The 13,544-nt window shown below is 37.0% G+C and overlaps 2 long non-coding RNA genes across 2 annotated transcripts in view; both read right to left on the bottom strand.

Annotated features, from left to right (window-relative positions):
• Nucleotides 1-13,544, bottom strand: part of LOC117064874 — a 64,232-nt gene that overhangs the window by 36,462 nt on the left and 14,226 nt on the right. The window lies entirely within an intron of this gene.
• The window catches only part of LOC117064873, a 31,452-nt gene that overhangs the window by 9,622 nt on the left and 8,286 nt on the right, over nucleotides 1-13,544 (bottom strand). The window contains exon 2 of the long non-coding RNA XR_004429719.1: nucleotides 12,716-12,783. This is a non-coding gene — a long non-coding RNA (uncharacterized LOC117064873). The remainder of the gene's footprint in view (nucleotides 1-12,715; nucleotides 12,784-13,544) is intronic.

The raw sequence follows: 13,544 nt of genomic DNA, 5'->3' as shown, positions 1-13,544 counted from the left end.
AGGCCTGGAACATTACCATATACTGTAGACATAAACACTGTACACTTAGCTAACACTAACTCTTTTTTAAAAAATTTCTTTCTTCAATAATGAATTAACTTTATATTACTATAACTTTTTGACTTTATAAACATTTTAATTTTTTTAAACCTTTTGTCTCGTTTGCAATAACACTTAGCTTAAGGCACAAACACATTGCACAGCTCTATATAAATTTCTTATATCCTTTTTTCAGGCTTTTTTTTCTTTTTTTTTTTTTTTTACTTTTTAAACTTAAAAAAAATAACAAAGACACAAGAATGCATATTAGCCTAGGCCTACATATGGCCAGGAACACCAATATCACTGTCTCCCAACTCTACATCTTGTTCCACTGGAAGGTCTTCAGGGACGATAATAGGCATGAAGCTTTCATCTTCTATAGTAACAATGTCTTCTTCGGAAATACCACCTGAAGGATCGGTCCACGCCTGATTTACAATTAACTTTCTTTTTTTCTAAGTAGAAGAAATACATTCTAAAAAAAAAAAAAATTACAAGCTAGGTACAATGACTCCTGCCTGCAATCCCCACAGTTTGGGAGGCTGACGTAGGAGGATAGCTTGAGGCCAAAAATTTAAGACCAGTCTGGACAAGATAGGGAGAGCCTGGCTCTATCAAAACAAACAAACAAACAAATAAATAAATAGATAAATAAATACATACATACATAAGTTATGCATGGTGGTGGTGCCTATAGTCTCACCTACTCAGGAGGCTCAGGCAGGAGGATCATTTGAATCTAGGAATTCAAGGCTGCAGTGAGCCATGACCATACCACTGCACTCCAGCCAGGGTGACACAGAAAGAACTCATCTTTAAAAATGTAAGTAAATAAAAATATACATTAAATAAATTAAATAATGATCAAATGTAATTAATAAATCACTATGTATTATCATTATCAAGTATTTCAAGCTGTACATAATTGTATATGCTATACTTCCATACAACAGGTGGTATAGTAGTTTTTTTACACCAGCATCACCACAAATATGTTAGTAATGCATTATGCTATGACATTATAATAGTTATGATATCACTAGGGATTTGAAATTTTTCAGTTTGTAAATAATATTATGGGGCAACCACCATACACATGGTTTGTTGTTGACCAAAACATCATTATGTGATATGCATGAGTGTGGTTGTATTTGCTGTTCTAAATTTATCTTAAAAATAATAATAGATGGAGTGCATGTAGAGATTCAAGCAAGTAAAAGGAAAATTATACACGTATCTAAACAACAAGCTCCAAGTCATCACTCATTTACCAAATGAGCTATCGAAAAGGAAGATTACGGGTTTTCCAATCTTAATGAAAGTGGACAAAGTGAAAACAGATCTCTTTCATGTGTTTGTTAATGTGTTTTCTCTCATGTGGTTGGAATTGGAAGGGATTCAAAGCCTGGCTTAAGCACAATGTAAACTGGGCATAAGAAACCATATGGATGCAGCTATTTATTGCTGACAGGGTGTTGACCAAATTGTCACATACATTGACTGCCTTATTCAGAGGGTTGGGAAAAACCATTCCAGATGGCCTATATTCCAAGTGGTGCCACTTTCCAGAATGACCATCATGAGGTTTTACCAAATCTTAAAGGCTATCTGATTTTGAGGAACTGGCTTGGAAAACCTTAGCAAACCTGTAACAAGATGTAATGATCACAAAAAGGCATGGGCTTTATAATTGGTCCATGTAGAGCATAGCCTCCAGATTTAAGGCTTTATGGCTCTAGTTTAAAATATTAAACAGGAGGTCTATACTGGGTTCACTTGCTTCCAGTTCACTTAAACCCATTTCTGATCTTGCCTACTGTTCTTCTCTCATTATTCCTGCTATTGCTATCTGTGGACAGCCCAATCCAGTACCTTTTCCCTCCTAAATAGTCAGCAGTTATTGGTAAGATGTGTTAAAGGCATAGTAAGCTTTGAAGACTTTTTTCCTAATGTAGGAAAAATTTAAAGAATTTGAAAATCTGCAAAATAACTGACAGCTTATATATTAAAATTTTATTCCCTCAAAGAAGAGTCAATTAAAAAGGGGTCCAAAATAGATACTTATATAAAAAATTTAAATGCTCATCATAGAATATATTATTCTTTAAGAGCACCTGAACCAAAGTTAATATGATATCTTGTTTCTGCTACCTTGACATTTGAGGTCAGTTTTCCTGTGTTTCTAGCATAAAATGACGAGAATGGAATGAAGAAATATAAAGGTATATCTTACCCTGGTAAAGAATGGCATGCACAGAATTCTACTTAAGAGTGAGGGGATGGTGTGGTTTCACTAAACTTAGAGTCTCAGAAACAAAGCAATTAAAGTAGGTGTGTTCAGAGGTGCATTTCTCCTGCTCCCTGTGCATTTGCCCTTCCCTTGTCAATGACTTGAAGTGGTAATATCTCATTTGGAAGACATTAATGAGTAATTTTTAAAAGGACAAGAAATAGTAAAAGAAAGAAAAAGTCATGGCAAGTGTTGTTCCACACATGTGAACTAAACAATTATATCTGCATTTCATATTTTATTTTAGTTGAAAAAAAATCTTTTTCACTTTTTCTTTTTGGTACCCAGGTAGACTACATTTTCCAGGCTCCCTTGCAGTTAGAGAGAGCCATGCACATGCATTTTAGCCATTGGGATGTGGCTGGAAGCAATGCATGACACACAGTTATCTCTCACAAAACTTCCTAAACGAGATCCTGCATGCACTTTAGCCATCTGCGTCAGAGAGAACTCAAATGACCTAGGGGAAGGCAGAGCCATAGGAGCTTGCATACCTTAGTTACTACTACAAGGATAGCTAATAAGACAAAGAACATCACCTTAAGACGGTTGTGTAAATTATGGTGCACTAAACTAGTGATATTTTTGACATAATTTTAATAGCAGTTAACCTACCCTCACTAATATAATCGATTATAAATAAATCAGAACCCTTTGAAATTCAGTAAGTGATAGCTTATAGCTCTTGAAAGTGTGTATTTGAAATACAAATTACAAGCCTTCCTAAATTGTATTTAATTGCATCCAATGACCTGAGCCCATACTACAGATGTACAGTCCTTACATAGGAAGCATGGGAACACCTGAGAATAGATGTGGTAGAAACAAAAGGGTCTATAAACTAAGAGAGGCATAATTTTCACCTCCACATCTGTCTCCTTCCAGATGTTTAATCTCAAACTTTTTTTGAACCTCATCTCAAAATGGTGAAATATTATCTCTCAAAATGAAATAAACTAGCCCCTGCAATGTGCTTGGTATAAAGTAAACATTCTGTATCAGGATTCTTACCAACCTAAGGTAACTTTTAGGATATTAGCATATTTCTCAATATACACTCAATTTTCTTCTTGAAACTCCTTTTCTATTTTTGTGAAAGCAATCTTTTTTATTAGTCACTATTATTTATATAGCATTTAGTGATAGTAGACACATGGTATATATTTCCTGAATTAATAAAAAAAAAAAAAAGTAAGTTAGGAAGGCAGGGAGGGTAGGGCTTCAAATTAATTGCTTTGGCATTTAGCCTGAATATTGAGAGTTTTGAAAACTCCCCAGATGACTTTAATATTTAGACAATGTTGAGGACCAGTTATCTAAAGCCTTGATAATCAAAATGTAATCCATAGCATTGCCATCATCTCAAAGCTTGTAAGAAATGTAGAATCTTGGGCCCCACCTTGGACTTTACTGAATCAAAACCTTCATTTAACAAGATGCCTAGGATATCTGTATAAACATTAAAGGTTGAGGTTGAGGGGTGTTGCTCTAAAAGTTGTAGTCATATCAAATGCAATTCAGTTAGTCTTTAAATACCATGATGTCAAATTCAGTGAAGACACAATTGCAACATTATTTCAGTTGGCAGTCCAATGCAAAAGTCATACAAAGCAGCAGGTGATGCTGGAAAATTTGTTCATAAAAGTGATTGCATGTCATGCATCTAAACCATCAATAGAACATAAAGATTCCCTTCTAGTGTGGACTAATGTTAGCATTCCAGCAACTCCATGAAGTAAGTATTGTTCTCTCCATATTACAGACGTAAAAACAAACATTTACAGAAATTACACAATTTGACCACATCAGGGAATTTGAAAATGGAGTATCCTGGACACTGGGCTGGTTCAGTATGGCAGTTGGAAATACTGTTACTTGAAAGCTACAAGGCCACCAAAATTCACCCCACATATCTCAGATCTCAAGACTGTTTGCTAGTGAAAGAAATTTAGGAATGAATATGGGAGCCCAGCTGCAGAGCCAGATAGCTCAATCAGGTGACCATACATAATCATAAGTCTAAGTCAATTTAAGAAAAGGAAAACCTAGCTGTCAGTGAGGGGCAGCATAAGGAGGCCTAGGAAGAGAGGTCACCTAGGAGATGGGCCTGAAAACAAGTGCTCCAAAGGAAAATGTAAGCTTTTCCATAATGGGAGAAATTCAGGAGTTCCCAAACTCTTACATTCTCATTGTAGGGAAAAATCTTAATCTATATTTTTCAAGCAAATGTGGAGGGGATGTCTTTTCTAGATTTTGAAAACTATGCCTTTTCTGGCTTGAATATGCAGACATCTGTAAATTGCAAGGGTTTGACATTAATCTGGAGTTAAAATGTCAGCAGGAGGCACACTAGTTAACTAGGCAGCTTGTGAATTGATAGATGATGTTTTGGCACAGTATAGTCTTGTCATCATTAAGCAGTAGTCAGAAATTGTATAAATCTGCTACTCCCAAATAAAAATAATATGAAATGCTGCAAAACCTGAGGTGCTCAAGGGGATTTACACAGTAATTGATACCTTTTTCTCTTGAATTGCCTTCAAATTTTACCAGTGTTCCCAAAAGAAAAAGAACAAAATATGCAGTGACTTTAGTAGTTTTCATTGTGTCTTCTCTGAGCAGCCCTCTCTATAAAAGAAATGCTGTCTCTTTACCATTTGCACTCCAATTGGGACTTGATTTAGGTAATAAATTAGAAAATGCCCTACTTTGGAATACCAATGTATCTGCTGTTTGATTTTCTGTGTTATGTCTGAGCCATGACTTAAGTGTATGTATCAGGTACAAGAGTCAGAGGGAATTGTCAGGGTACTTGGGTGTGTCTCTGTCACAGCAGAGCTGAGAACACTACATATTAAAGAAGAAGTTAAAATCATACTATCCTGGGCCTTAGTTGTAGAGAAGTGGGACTAGATTAGAAGACTGGAAGAAAATGAGCCTCACAGAACATATTGGCTTCCTCTCACAAAATCGAGCACAATATATATGAAAATTATACTTCTGAGTAAACCCAAACCCATAGAAGGTCGCTTCTGTATCATTCAGAGACATATTCAGGGTTCAACAACATGTGTGTTGTTCTCTTCCTAAAGCCCTTTACTGCTGGGCCTGGAGGTAAGTTAACAGTCCTCTTTGCCTCCCATTCCTGCTTGCAAACCATTCAGACTCTTCTGCATGCACACCCTGACTCCCAGCTTTGCATCTCATTTCATCTTCATGAGCCCCACTACCCTCCTTGTTGCCCTCAGTGATCAACCTTTCAAGCACTTCCCCTTGTTTCTTAAAGATTCACTGTCACTCTCTCCACGATAACGCTGTTTCAATTCTTGGTGATTTTAATGTCCTTGCAGCTATCTTTTTTCTATTACCATAGTCTCTCAATTCCTTGAATTCCTCTCTCTAGTGATCTTTTCTTCCATTCCCTGAGCCACTTATTCCATGGTCATTCTTTAGACTTGTTATGATTTTTCTAGTTTGCTAGCTGACATGATGGAATTTCAGAAATACCTTATCGACATAGGGATCTACAATCCACTGATCCTCCTACCTTTTCACTCTCTCTCTGCCCTTTCATACCCTTGCTTCCCTCCTTCTCAGGTTGGTTTTTCATGATCAGCTATAATCATACTTTTCTACACACTGTCAATTCCTTTCTCTTTCTCTTGCTTTGTCCCAGTAAACAACTACATTCTTGATTTAATCCAACTTTCAATATACTTCACAGCTTTCTCCTTCACCGCTGACCCATATTCTCTGTGTTGTCAAATCAGATTTCCTTTTGTCAGCCATGTAAGCATTATTTGGCACAGTTGAGCATTTCTTGCTTACTTACTTGGCTTCAGAAATCACACTCTCCTAGTTTTCTACCTTATTGGCCACTCATTTTCAGTTTCTTCTCAGCTTCTACCTCATCTTCTCATCCTTTTATTTTTGGAGAGCCTCAAGACTTGGTGCTTGGATATTTTTTCTTTCAAGTCTATACTCACTCACTTATTGATCTCATTTGCTCTCGCAGTTACAAATACTACCTAGATTAGTATAGTTTGCACATTTCTATCACTAGTTCAGACCTCTCCCCCTGGAGTCCAGAATCATATGTCCCACTATTCAGCTAACTACTCAGCATATCTACTTAAATATCTAAGACAGTGGGATCTTACTACAGGTTTTTCTATTTATCCCAACTCTCACTCTTTAAACTTTGGTCACAGAAATCTAGGAACGGAATGGATTCAAACAGGAAAGATAATTCTACATCCAGATTCAACTCCTGATCTTCTTTCAAATACATACCATTCTTACTGTCTTTCTTATGCCAGAAAATGATGATACAAGCTTTCCAGTTTCCTCAGGCCAAGAATCAAAAAGACTTTGGACCTATCTTTGTCTCCTCTCTACTCTGTCAGAAAATCATGTTGGTTCCACTTTAAATTTAAATTCAGAATCGACTCTGTCTACCAATCTCACCATCACCTTCCTTGTCAAAACTACCATGTTCTCCCTCCTAACCAGTCTTCTGCCTTTACCTCTTCTGCCTTCAGTCTCTTCTCAGCACAGCAATCTGAGCAATCCTGCCAGTCAGATGGTCTCTAATGCGCTTACAAAATGCAGTGGCTTTCCAGTTCATATTGGCTAAAAATCAAAAGCACTAGCATGCCCCACAGGACTTTCCCATGTGGCCTCATCCCTTAGGACCCCTCCCCGTGCTCACTCTGTTCCAGCTGCACTGGCTTTCTTTCTGTTCTGTTCTTTAGACATGTCAATCCTACTCTTACTTCAGAGCCCCTTTCCTTGATGTTGTTTCTGCCTGGTATACTTTCCCTTGGACTCTGCATATCTTCCCTCCTTGCCTATATCAGATCTTTCCTAAAATAGCATCTTGTATCTGTAGTCTTCTAAAACCAGTGACCAAAATGAACCAACTCCAGATGCACACACTATCCTCCCTGCTCTCTTTCCTGCTTTAGCTTTCTCTATGTGATATGCTATACATTGTGCTTACGTATTCAGTTATTGTCTATTTCTTCCCCAGAATGTAAACTCCTTGAAGACAGGAATTTTTCTATGTTTTTTTTAATTGCTAAGTACCCAGTGTCTGTAACAGTGCTTGACACATTTTAGGCACTCAAAAAATAAATATTGAATGAATAAACAGACCTGTTACTCATAAACAAAATCACTAACATCACCTAGGCCTTATGGATGAGTTTTGAGCTATGACATTCTTCCTGCACTGGCACTTGGTGGAAATCCCTACTGTGACAGCACTTATGCCCTTTCTCTCTCTCTCTGTTTCTCCCACCCTCTTTACATTCCAATTTTCAACACTCCTTTGTCTGCATCTACTGTGTAGCAACTAGGAACTCATGCATGTCTACCCAGTGTCTTCATGAGCACACCTGGCCATGGCTTATCACACAAAGGTCTGTGGGGACAGTAATTAAGCATGGGGCTGGAAGAGCTTTCTAAGGCTGCATAACAAAGTGCTACAAACTGAGTGGCTTAAGCAACAGAAATTTATTATTTCACAGCTCTGGAGGCTAGAAGTCCAAGATTACGGTGAGAGAAAGGTTAACTCCTTCCCGGGGCTGTGAGGAAAAACCTGTTCTATGCCTTGTCCCCCAGAAGTTGGCTTTACCAGAGGCTGATTTTCTTCCAGTCTTTGGCATTCCTTGGTTTATAGATGCATCACATTAATTACTGACTTCATCTCCACATGGCAGTCTCCTTGTGTGCCTATCTTTCTCCAAGTTTCTCCTTTTTACAAGGACACCAGTCAAATTGGATCAGGGCCCACCCAGTGACCTCATTTTAACTTGTTAACCTCTGTCAAGACCTTATCATTAAATAAGGTCACATTCTAAAGTACTGAGGGTTAGGACTTCAATGATGATTTTTGAGGGGACACAATGCAACCCATAAAAGCTTTTATATCCCTGTTTGGAATAGCACGCTGATAGAGAGGATGAGTCTTTTATTCTCCTGAAGGTCTCAGAAAGAGCAAATAACTAAATGATAAGAATGAATTCCCTGAGTTTAGACTCCCTGACTATCTCACCTACAATTCCAACAATGTTACAAAACCCTCTCGAAAAAAGCCTTAATTAGGACACATAATATTAAAGATACTTAGGACACATAATTATTAATAAGGAACTCAGATCAAAATAGTACAATTTCATAGATTTCATGTTACAATTAATTCATCATAGTGGAAGGAATTTACATATAGAAAAGTAATTGAAATATTTCAATCCAATTTAACACAGTTTCAAGATAAGTCTTAGGAGACAAAGCAACAGATGTCAGCCTGACCAGGCTGCTAGAAGTGAAAGCGCCCAGGGGGTATCTCTGGAATGATGGGTAATGAATGAAATGCTTATTTTGTCCAAAGGCACAGACTTTAATTCCTTCCAACAAGTCCAAATATAGAGCTTACTATTTTCAAGGCTGAAAATATACAACAGCTGCCACAACTTCTGAAGTGGTAGAGGAATGACTTCTTGGGGCTGGGAGCATGTTTCAGCAAAAGTCTAAATATAACAGTGAAAATAAAATGATACTCACATAAGGTGAACAGATTTCTATAGCAGAGAGTAACGAATTCTGATTTTTTATGGTTAGACAATATGCATACATCTTTATTGACTTAGCACTAATGACGTGTTTATTATTATGCCTTCTATGTGCTAGACACATTTCACATTAATAAGACACAATTCCTGACCTCAAACTGCTCACAATCTAATGAGATAGTTAAGAAAATTAATCCTTTCAATACAGTGAAATAAGTGACCTAAAGAGCATATTAGATGAGTACAGAACAAAACACCTTCCTTGTCTTAGCCTGCCAAGATTAGGAAATACATCCAAATTCCTGATCTCAGCCGAGTCACTGAGGAACACTTACTTGGCAAAGAGGGGTTGGCAGGTGTTTCAGGCGTCAGGAGAAGCAAAGGGAGAGGCATGAAGGCGTGAGGTAGCACAGTGGTCACAAAGCACAGGAAGTAATTCAATATGGCTGGAACATATTTTTATGAAGGACAAAGAACATGGTCTTTTCTTTTAAAGACCAAAAATAAAAAAGTGAAGAACAAGCAGGAAGAATGGTAATGTGGAACAGCCTGCTACCAGAAGGAGAGGGTGTTTAATGATATTGAATATCTCAGAAAGGCAAGTATCAATGATGTGAATTTATGAAGCCATGGCAATGGAGTGTTTGTGTCATCAGATAGAAATTTCCAACAGGTATTTCAAACCATTTCTTCTCATCTGTCAGCCATTTTCTATTCTTATTTTCTCTTTTCCTTTATCTTTTCACCCTTGGATTTTTCTCTCGTCTGACAGCTTCATCAATAAAAGAACACTGCTGGATTAGTGAGAAACACAATAAAATATTTTAGATAGGGTAAGACTGAGGATCCCACCGTACATACAAGGCATATACGGGTGGTCTCAGCCAACTAAGACCTTATGAATGTAATTTTAGTGCAGTACATTTTTTGCAAATCAGTGACAAAATCTTCCATAGTGGGTTTTTCTAGGTTTTGAAATTTACGTGTAACTATTAATCTCCATGAACATCAATGAGCTTTACAATGTTGAGGGTATTGTGAAAGGTGGTTAAAAAAATGATCCGTAAGACACAGTACTGTTCTGAAGAAGCTTACAGACATGTACAGAAAAGTAGCTTTCACATCAATAGCGGTTTGGATTGAAACAATTTCCAATGTTAAACTTCTGTCAAAATGATAACACATACCAAGCCAACTTAGATTTCATTTCGTGGAATTGCTATCCCAAAGGGCTGTGAAGTCCTTTTTGCCATTACACCACCACACTGGGTTACCCTTTACCCACATTCTCCCTTCACCCACTTGGTACAGACTCAGAACTGTAACCTCCACTGACTCCTGGCTGCTTATTTGTTGCTAGAATTGCTTTGTGTTGGGGTTTGAGGGTGGAAGAAGAGTGTCTTAACTAGTTCTCTCTTCTTTTTTTACCACCACATACTGAGGCTGTCATCTTTAATTTCTATGTTAAACTTTCAAGTCTTTCTTGGTGATAAAAGAAAGCAGTTGGCAACAGTCTAGCTTTAATCTTAGTTCAGGGCTCTAGAAACCCCAAATTCACTGTTGTCATCTATGTAAACATTGTCTTTTCCGAGATGGAGATGGGGGAAGGAAGCATTACACAGATAGAGGACATGTTAGGTCAAAAAAAAAAAAAAATGAAAAATAGGATAACCTGATTTTACCCAGATTACTCCTAGCTGATTATCATTGTCCCAGTGTAATTACATAATAGCATTCCTTTCAGTCTCCAAAGTGTCCCATTCTGGACAATAAATTATTTAGTCACTGCAGTTAAAGTTCTATTCCAGGTCCAAGGAATTTCCAGTGATTAAGTGAGGTTCTCGTAAATATGGGAAGAAAGTAGGATCTATTTTCAATTAAAATAGAATAAATATTACAAATAACTTTTCTTCTGGTGAGTTTTTAAATTGCTGATTTACTTTTTAAAATCTTATTATAAAAATGTTAAATATGCATATGCGTAAACAGAATATTATAGTGAACCCATGTATTTATATGCAGCTTCAATAATTATTAACTTATGGTTAAGCATATTTATTCTATAACACTTCTCATTCTTCCACATTATTTTAATTTATTATACTTTAAGTTCTGGGATACAGGTACAGAACGTGCAGGTTTGTTACACAGGTATACACATGCCATGGTGATTTGCTGCACCCATCAACCTGTCATCTACATTAGATATTTCTCCTAATGCTATCCTGCCCACCGCCCAAGAGGCCTCAGTGTGTGATGTTCCCCTCCCTGTGTCCATGTGTTCTCATTGTTCAACTCCCACTTATGAGTGAGAACATGCAGTGTTTGATTTTCTGTTCCTGTGTTAATTTGCTGAGAATGATGGTTCCCAGTTTAGTCCATGTCCCTGTAAAGGACATGAACTCATCCTTTTTTATGGCTGCATAGTATTCCATGGTGTATATATGTCACATTTTCTTTATCCAGTCTATCATTGATGTGCATTTGGGTTGGTTCCAAGTTCCACATTATTTTTTAAATAAACTTTATTTTTAGGGCAGTTGAAAGGATAATACAGAGAGCTCTTATAGACGCCACACTGGGTTTCTCCTGTTTTTCATATTTTATATTAGTATGATAGTTTTATTACAATTGATGCCTTTTTAGTAAGTAAAGTCCACAATTTATTCAACATTTTTTAGTTTTACCTAATGTTTTGTTGTTGTTGTTGTTCCAGAATCCCACCCAGGGTACTACATTACATGTAGTTGTCCTGTCTCTTTAGGCTCCTCTTGGCTGTGACATTTGCACAGACTTTCTTGGTTGCTGATAACCTTGGCTGTTTTGAGGAGTACTAGACAGGTATTCGGTATAACATCTCTCTACAAATCTCTATGGGATTTGTCTAGTGTGTTTCTCTTGATTAAACTGAAGTTGTGAGCTTAGGTGGAAACATCAAAGGGTAAAGTGTCATCTTTCCCGCATCATATTAAGAGAATATACTATCAAAATGACTTATCACTGATGATATTGACCTTGATCACTGGCTGAGGTAGTGCTTGTCTCAATTTTTCACTGTAAAGTTATTTTTTTTTCCTCTTTACATACAGTACTCTTTGGAATGAAGCCATTATGCATAGCCTACTCTTTAAGCGGTGGGGAATTATGTTCTACCTCCTTGAAGGCAATGTATCAATATGGACCAACAGATATTTATTTTATATTTTAGGTTCTAATACAATACTACCTCTTTTGTTGCTCAAATTGTTACAGCTTTGGCCATTGGGAGGTCTTTCAATTTGTTCCTGTGTTCTTTGACAAATGCCTATCAATTGTTTTTCTTTCTTTTCTTTTTTGAGACCAGATCTTGCTCTGCAATCCAGGCTGAAGTGCAGTGGTGGGATCACAGCTCACTCCAGCCTCAACCTCTCAGGCTCAAGTGATCCTCCCACCTCAGCCTCCTGAGTAGCTGGGACCACAAGTGTGTGCCACCATGCCTGGCTAATTTACTTTTATTTTTTGTTGCTACAGGGTCTCTCTATGTTACCCAGGCTGGTCTCAAATGCCTGGGCTCAAGCAATCCTCCTGCCTTGGCCTTCTATAGTGGTGGGATTACAGGTGTAAGTCAAGATGCCCAGCCATTTTTTTTAGGCTCTATCTAATGGAAGATCAAGAAAATGTGTTTATATTACCCAGTGTACATATGCATATCTATAAAAATCTCCAGATGTAACTATTTTTATCTATATTAAATTAAATATGAGTTCATACTGATGTCTCCAATTCTAATTCATTACTATATGGATTATCATAGACTTTTTCCCCTTACCTGTTATTCTTACTTTACTCCTTCTTCTTCTTCTCTTCTCCTTCTCCTTCCCCCCTCCTCCTCCTCCTCTATAAACTATATATATATATTTTAAGTTATTATACTTTAAGTTCTGGGATACATGTGCAGAATGTGCAGGTTTGTTACATAAGCATACACTTGCCATGGTGTATACCTATGTATAGATATGTCTCCTCCTCCTCCTCCTCCAGTTCCTCTTACTCCTCCTCCTTCTTCCCTTCTTCCTCTTCCTCTTCTTCCTCTTCTTTTGTCTATATTGCCCAGGGTAATCTCAAATTCCTGGCGTCAAGTAATCCTCCCACTTTGGCCTCTCAAAGCACTGGGATTGTAGATATTAGTAACCATGCCTGGTGTCTTTTATTTTCTTATAGTTGAGCTCCAAGAGCTCTTTCTATGTTTTGAATATAAATCCTTTATTGAATATATATTTTCTATTTTCCAAATATTCTCTTTCAAATTTTTTTGTGTCCATTTTTTTATTATTTTAGCAGTGCCTTTCAAAAAACATAATTTTTAATTTTAATGATATCTAACATTAAATTATTTTTCATGAATCATGCTTTTAGTGTGTATCAAAAATATAATGTCAAACCATAAGTCACCTATATTTTTCCTATATTTTCTTCAAGAAGTTTACTATTTTGTATTTTACATCTAAGTGTATGGTGCATTTTGAGTTAATTTTTGTGAAAGATATAAGGCTTGTGTATAGGTTAAGTTTTGCATGTTGGTTTCAATCGTTCCCACACCTTTGCTGAAAGGACTATTTTTTCTCTATTTAGTGGCCTTTACTCTTTTGTAAAGGATT

This window comes from Trachypithecus francoisi, unplaced genomic scaffold (genome assembly GCF_009764315.1).
Source record: "Trachypithecus francoisi isolate TF-2019V2 unplaced genomic scaffold, Tfra_2.0 Lachesis_group2, whole genome shotgun sequence".
In the NCBI taxonomy this organism is placed as follows: domain Eukaryota; kingdom Metazoa; phylum Chordata; class Mammalia; order Primates; family Cercopithecidae; genus Trachypithecus; species Trachypithecus francoisi.
This window is presented reverse-complemented; position numbering and strand designations above follow the sequence as displayed.